Source organism: Durio zibethinus, chromosome 19, assembly GCF_047325235.1.
Source record: "Durio zibethinus cultivar Kanyao isolate XHJ-2024 chromosome 19, ASM4732523v1, whole genome shotgun sequence".
Lineage (NCBI taxonomy): Eukaryota > Viridiplantae > Streptophyta > Magnoliopsida > Malvales > Malvaceae > Durio > Durio zibethinus.
The window spans coordinates 8,948,129-8,953,991 of record NC_143180.1 but is presented as its reverse complement, the minus strand read 5'-3'; the positions used below and the strand labels follow the sequence as shown (position 1 = coordinate 8,953,991).

The 5,863-nt window shown below is 27.8% G+C and overlaps 1 long non-coding RNA gene across 4 annotated transcripts; it reads left to right on the top strand.

The window, feature by feature from the left end:
- The first annotated feature begins 1,254 nt into the window (after positions 1-1,254).
- Positions 1,255-3,628, top strand: LOC111309894 (uncharacterized). 4 transcript variants are annotated; one of them, XR_016330383.1, is made up of 6 exons: positions 1,255-1,648; positions 1,963-2,021; positions 2,102-2,371; positions 2,490-2,592; positions 2,931-3,121; positions 3,297-3,628. It is a non-coding gene; the product is annotated as an uncharacterized LOC111309894 (long non-coding RNA). The 4 variants fall into 4 exon arrangements; XR_016330381.1 differs by having other exon boundaries at positions 2,490-2,596; positions 2,934-3,121; XR_016330384.1 differs by having other exon boundaries at positions 2,490-2,596.
- Positions 3,629-5,863: the final 2,235 nt, after the last annotated feature.

Here is a 5,863-nt window from a genome sequence, read left to right as displayed (position 1 = left end):
ATTCTATTAATCCTTATATTTGCAACAACTTCTCATAAATGTTGCTTTATCAAAATTTTTTAATATTTTATATAACAATTACTTTTGTTGTTGTGTATTCTTATTAGCTTATACATGAAGATGATTTTTTTTTTCTTTTAATGTGAAGGCCTTTAAGTAGCAATTAGAAAAAATTTCCACGTAACTAAACTTAAATTTGCAAATATCTCTTTGAGGTCTGAAACAAACTTTACTATATATATATATATATAAAAGGAGTGATTCATTTATATTATTATAAGTATTACATTTTTTATGATTAAAATGATTAAATGTAAGTGTTGTGAAATTAATTTTGATCTAAAGACTAAAAAAATTTATAACTCTTATATTAATATAATGTATTCCTACTATATATTTAAAGAAGGAAAATAGAACAAAAAAAAAGGGGTTATCATTTAAAATTTTTTTTGGTAAGAAAAAAATTTGAGAATAGATAAGTTATTCAGTCTTTCAATTTAAGATAAGATGTGCTATATTTAACAGTTTAAAATAAATGATTATATGTCTATATCTAACAACTTAAAATAAGTGATCATAAGTTATGTATTCGAGATAATCTCAACAAGCGATCATCAACAAGATTTGAATCCAAAATTTTTTTGTCAAGAAAGATAACTTTTAATTAATTAAGTTAACTATTTATTGGTTATCATTTTAAAATTTTATATCTTGATCTTTTCCTATTTAATAATACTACATAAAACAAATATAAAACAAATACTAGAAAAGATGTGAACCAGCATTTTCCCACTATCAAAAACAAATAATTTAGTATATATAGCATCACAGTGTGAAAACATCTCTAAATTCTTTACTGAGTTATAACAAATCATTTAAGGTTTCATGCGATTTGTTTTTTCATTTTCTTTTTTATCCATATTTGATTATATTATGAATTAAAACAATGGATTAATAAATTTTAGTTAAAGTAAACTTAATGAATTATGACCTAAAATTATATTTTTTAATCTAAATTATGATTGGTTATGTAAATAAATATTATATTACTTTTCAAAATATCATATTTGATAAGCTTTCTGTGCAATTAAATTGATACTAAAATTAATTTTGTAATTTATTAATTTTTTGGCCATTTATTAATTAGTCTTTTATTTTAGTTCATATAAAATTAAAAATATAAAAAATTTTATATCGTAGCCACGTGCCTAAGCATTGAAGGTCGTAAAACTTGGGTATATCTTTTTCCCATTCTTCTTTCTCCCCAAAATCACAACCGCCCACACAGCACACGCCTCTCTCTAAGTAGTTCGTTCCCCTATCTCTCTCCTTGGCCGGCAAGTCCCGTCTGCCGACTACCAACACTTCTCATTTATTGTTGCTTTCCTTCGTTATTTCCTTTGCTCCCTAAATCATCGAGAGACACACCCACCATCCCCTAGGAGACTCGATTGCCTCCCCTTCCTTAGAGACGACAAGTACCTTATTCCACATCCCCTTTCCCGTCAGCGAGCTTTGCCCCGTCTTCCTCTGTCGAGTCTCTCCCTTTTCTTTATTTGATTCCTTTTAAAATTATTTCATTGTTATTATTTTTGCTTTTAATTTTTTTTTTTTACAGAACTTTTCTTTCATTTTCATCAACTTTGAGGTAATTTATTTGCTTCGAGTTTAATTTAAATTATATTAGGGTGTGTTGCTTTCCGGACTTTGAATAATAGAAAAAGTTTATATTCTACATTTTAATTATTTTTTATTTTGCCATATCAATTATTCGATTTTTGTTTCATGGGTATAGCATATTTCTTTGTTTCACAATAATTAATTAACCAATCAATCTAGAAAAAGCCAGACTATGAATTTTTTTTTTTTGTTTTATGGGTATATGTGTTTTTTGTGTATTCTATCAAATATTTGTAATTTTGTTGGCTTGATATGAAAAATGAGCATAATTGCCGCTTGCAGGTGAAACAAACTGTGGAAAATGTTGATGAAGCGTGAGGCATCTTCCAAGCGCCAATACGGTAATGCTTGAATGTTAATCCTTTCTCCATAAAACCTCTCTTTCTTAAAAAAATCTAACAACAAATTTCACTACCTGCAGAATCCAGAAGATTTATGGATTAGTCATTCCCAGGTGGTTATGGAAAGATTTTAAGAGAAGAATTAGAAAGAAGGGATGTTTTAGCGTCATTCTCCATTTTATCTTGTACTTGTATCTGATATTTTACAGCACATTGTTCCATTCTGATCCCTTACACGCTCAGTATATATGTGATTTTATATCTCATTACTCTTGTAATTTGTAGGTTCTTGATAATGTGAGAAAGGATAAGTCTAAAACATTTTAATCTTGTAAAACCATTGGGATCAGGTCAGTGACATTGGCAGCTTTGTCTAATTACTCTGCTTCTATTATACACTCAATTTTGTAGGATAATTAATGTATATTCTTTCATACACATTTTCATGTCAGCTCTTTTTTTTGGTAGTGTGAATTTGGTGAAACTGACTTATACTCTGCGATGAAAGCTATGGATAAAGGTGTTATGCTTAACCCAAATAAGGCATTTGAAATTGCATTGATTATGAGTGGTAGGTAAGCTTCAAACCCAGATGGTCATTTGTTTGCTATCTAATGATAAGTCTAGTAATGCATATAACTATGGTACTAGGACCAAGAGAGGAGCTCCCCTTTAGCTTAAGTCTTTAATGTTTTAGTCTGTTAGTTCCGTAATGGTTAACATGCAATGGCCTTTGATTAAGTTTGCTAGAAAGTTTAAGATAATTAGAATTTTACTAGTCATTTAGTTCCGGATTATACGATTGAATTGTCCTTGAATTCATTTATATTTGATTTAAGTTCATATTTTGTTATGTAATGTTTATGCTAAATAAAGTTTTTTTTTTTTTAATTTTTTTTTCTTTACTAGCAGTAGCAGACTTTCAATTATTGGCACGGAAAGAGCTTCTCTATGAACAAAATGATTATCAAGAAAGCTGTGGAAACTAGAGTCAAAGAGTTGTCTTGCTTCCTTTGGGTCAACATGTCAAGCAGCAAGAGATGCTAGAATGATCTTCTTTTCTGGCAATATTATTCTTTTCTAAATTCTTTCACAATTCTGTAAGTGAAAGCTATTGTTCTAGTTTCTTTCACAATTTTGTTGGTGGAAGTTACTGATTTTTCTCTTTTAATTTGCGTTCCGTTCTTTTTGTTGGAATCTATGATTAAAAGAATTATTTGCCTACTTTGTAGTAAAGATCCTAATTAACTTGATTGAACTTCAATTTTGTTGTAGGGTTGAGGTAGAGTTTTCGCAACATTTTTCGGTAAAAATGAAAACCTTTTCCTACAGGATCTACTCAAATACCCTCTGCTGCCTTTGATTGGGCTGTTGAAGACTCATGGGAAGCTTGTTCTTGTTGGTGCTCCAAAGAAACCGATTAAGTTACGAACCTTTTCAAAGCAGATGTCAAATATGGATTTGTCAAATACTGACTTTTCATTGACACAACAATTTCAAGTTTATATCGACTAGGCCACTTGTTACTTTAAACTTAAGAAGACTGTAATTGATAATAAATAAATATATTACCTTTCAAATTAATAATATTTTCTAATTTTTTAATATTTGTATGAGTTTTGCAAATTCTTTGTTGTATTGAAATAAATATTTTAAAGTAAATAAAATTGCTGTTAAATAGTAGTGTACTATTTATAAGGACAAAGATATTGTCAAAAGTTATTTGTAACAATAATATTGGTTATTAATTTTTTTTTTAAATTATTGCAATAAAAATTAAAAATGATAAAATTGTGGTCTTGTAAGAAGTTTGGTAACAATAATATTGTCATTATTAAATTAAATATTGCAATAAAATAAGTAATGTTGCAAAAAAATTTAATAAACTTAAAAAAAATTGTTACATAAAAGTTTTAGTAATCAAATGTGGTTGTTAAAAAAGATTTGATAACTACATTAAGTTGTTGTTGAAAATATAATTTATTTATTAACAACAAAAAATTGTTACAATAAATGTTTTTTAAAACGATTTTTTATATGATGAAAATTGTTATGTATATTTTTAACAATGGAGGTACAAGCAATGACCTTGCAATGAATTTTTATTATTATGAAAAGATTTTCACAATGATAAATTAATATTTTGCAATGACATTAAGTGTTGCTAAAACAACTTTTTCTAATAGTGTTATAGGCAAAGTTTAAATACAACTATTTATATTTAAAATCATGTTTTTACTACGTTTCTTTTGTTTGATTTTATTATTGTTTTTGGTTACGGAAGCATGAGAAAAATATAATAAAATAAAATTTTCTAAGTACCCCATCTTTAAATGGCATTCAAGAATAGATTATTTCATATGATATTTTCATACAAATACTTTAAATATTGGGATGGCTTTAGGTGTTGAAATGCGTTTAAGGTTTTGGGATTTAACTTGTTTTAGGGTTTAGGATTGAATTTAAGTCTTAGGTTAGATTTAGGATTAGGGGTTAAGTTTAGGGTTTAGGGTTTGGTTTAGAGCTTAAGATTTGGTTTAGAGTTAGGGTTAGGTTTTAGGCTTTTCGGCAAGGGTTAGGGTTTTGGTGAGGTTTAGGGCTTAAGGTAAGTTTACATTTTCGAGTAGGTTTTAGGTAATTTAAGGTTTAAAGTAGTTTAAGGTTTCAGTCTAGAGTTAGGGTTTAAGGTATTTTAGGGTTTTGATTTAGGGTTACGGTTAAGATTTAGGGTTAAGTTTTAAGGTCTTTTAAGGTTTCGATTTAGGGTTTAGGTTTAAGGTATTTTTAGGGTTTTGATTTAAGGTTAGTGTTTGGGTTTTTTAGGGTTTTGGTTTAGTATTTTTATGGTTTCTATGATTTTTATGAACTTTTAAAAAAATCTCTAATATCAAAACGAACTTTTGAAGTAAGCCAAAAAACCCTGATTTTATTCTCTAATATGATTTTAATATGTAAGTAATGTATGACAAATACTTAATGCATGAATGATCAAACACTAAAAATGCCGTGTAGCCATTTTATCAAACACTTGAGAAACTATTAAAAATTTACATTTTTATTTATTCAAACACTTAACAAACATTATAAGCATTGAACATCAAATCCAAAAGCTAACACATATCAGGCACACATCAAACAATTAAAGAACTATCACATATTTAAAATAAAACTTTTATCAAACACTTAGAAAACTAACAAAAGACAAATCAACAATCTAAAACTTTTATGTAAGAAAACTAAACAAACATAAATCAAACCATGAAAACAAGATAATCACAAGACCAAATCATCAAAAACACATCTAAATCATAAATCAAAGTATATAAATCATTAGAAATGGGAGGAGGCTCTAGGACTAAAGAACTAACATGGAGAAGAACTAAGAACTATATGAAATGGAGATGAAAAATGCATGAAAAGAGTAAGAGATATACCTAAAGAGAGGATTTTTCTTTATTAGGGCTTTTCTTTTCAAAAGAGATTTCTTAATGGTGATATTCTGTTTTGGAAAACCAGCCTTTCCACTACCTTACTTGTATCTATTTAAAGAGCCAAAACACCTCATCAACTATTAGATCAATATACATACAAGGGTTATCATTTTATCTTTTTCCTAAAAACTTGGTGGCCAAAGCTTTCAATATAAGCCATATGATCATTGGACCATTAAATCTAATGGTTCTAAAAACTTACATCACACAATTTCGTTGGTAGTGTAGCTATCCTAGTGAGAAAAGACCAATTTACCATTGTTTATGATTAAGGCCTTTTTTATGATCTTACTAAAATTCTATGATCCAATATTTATTTTCATGATTTTAATGTGCCAAATTTATAAAATA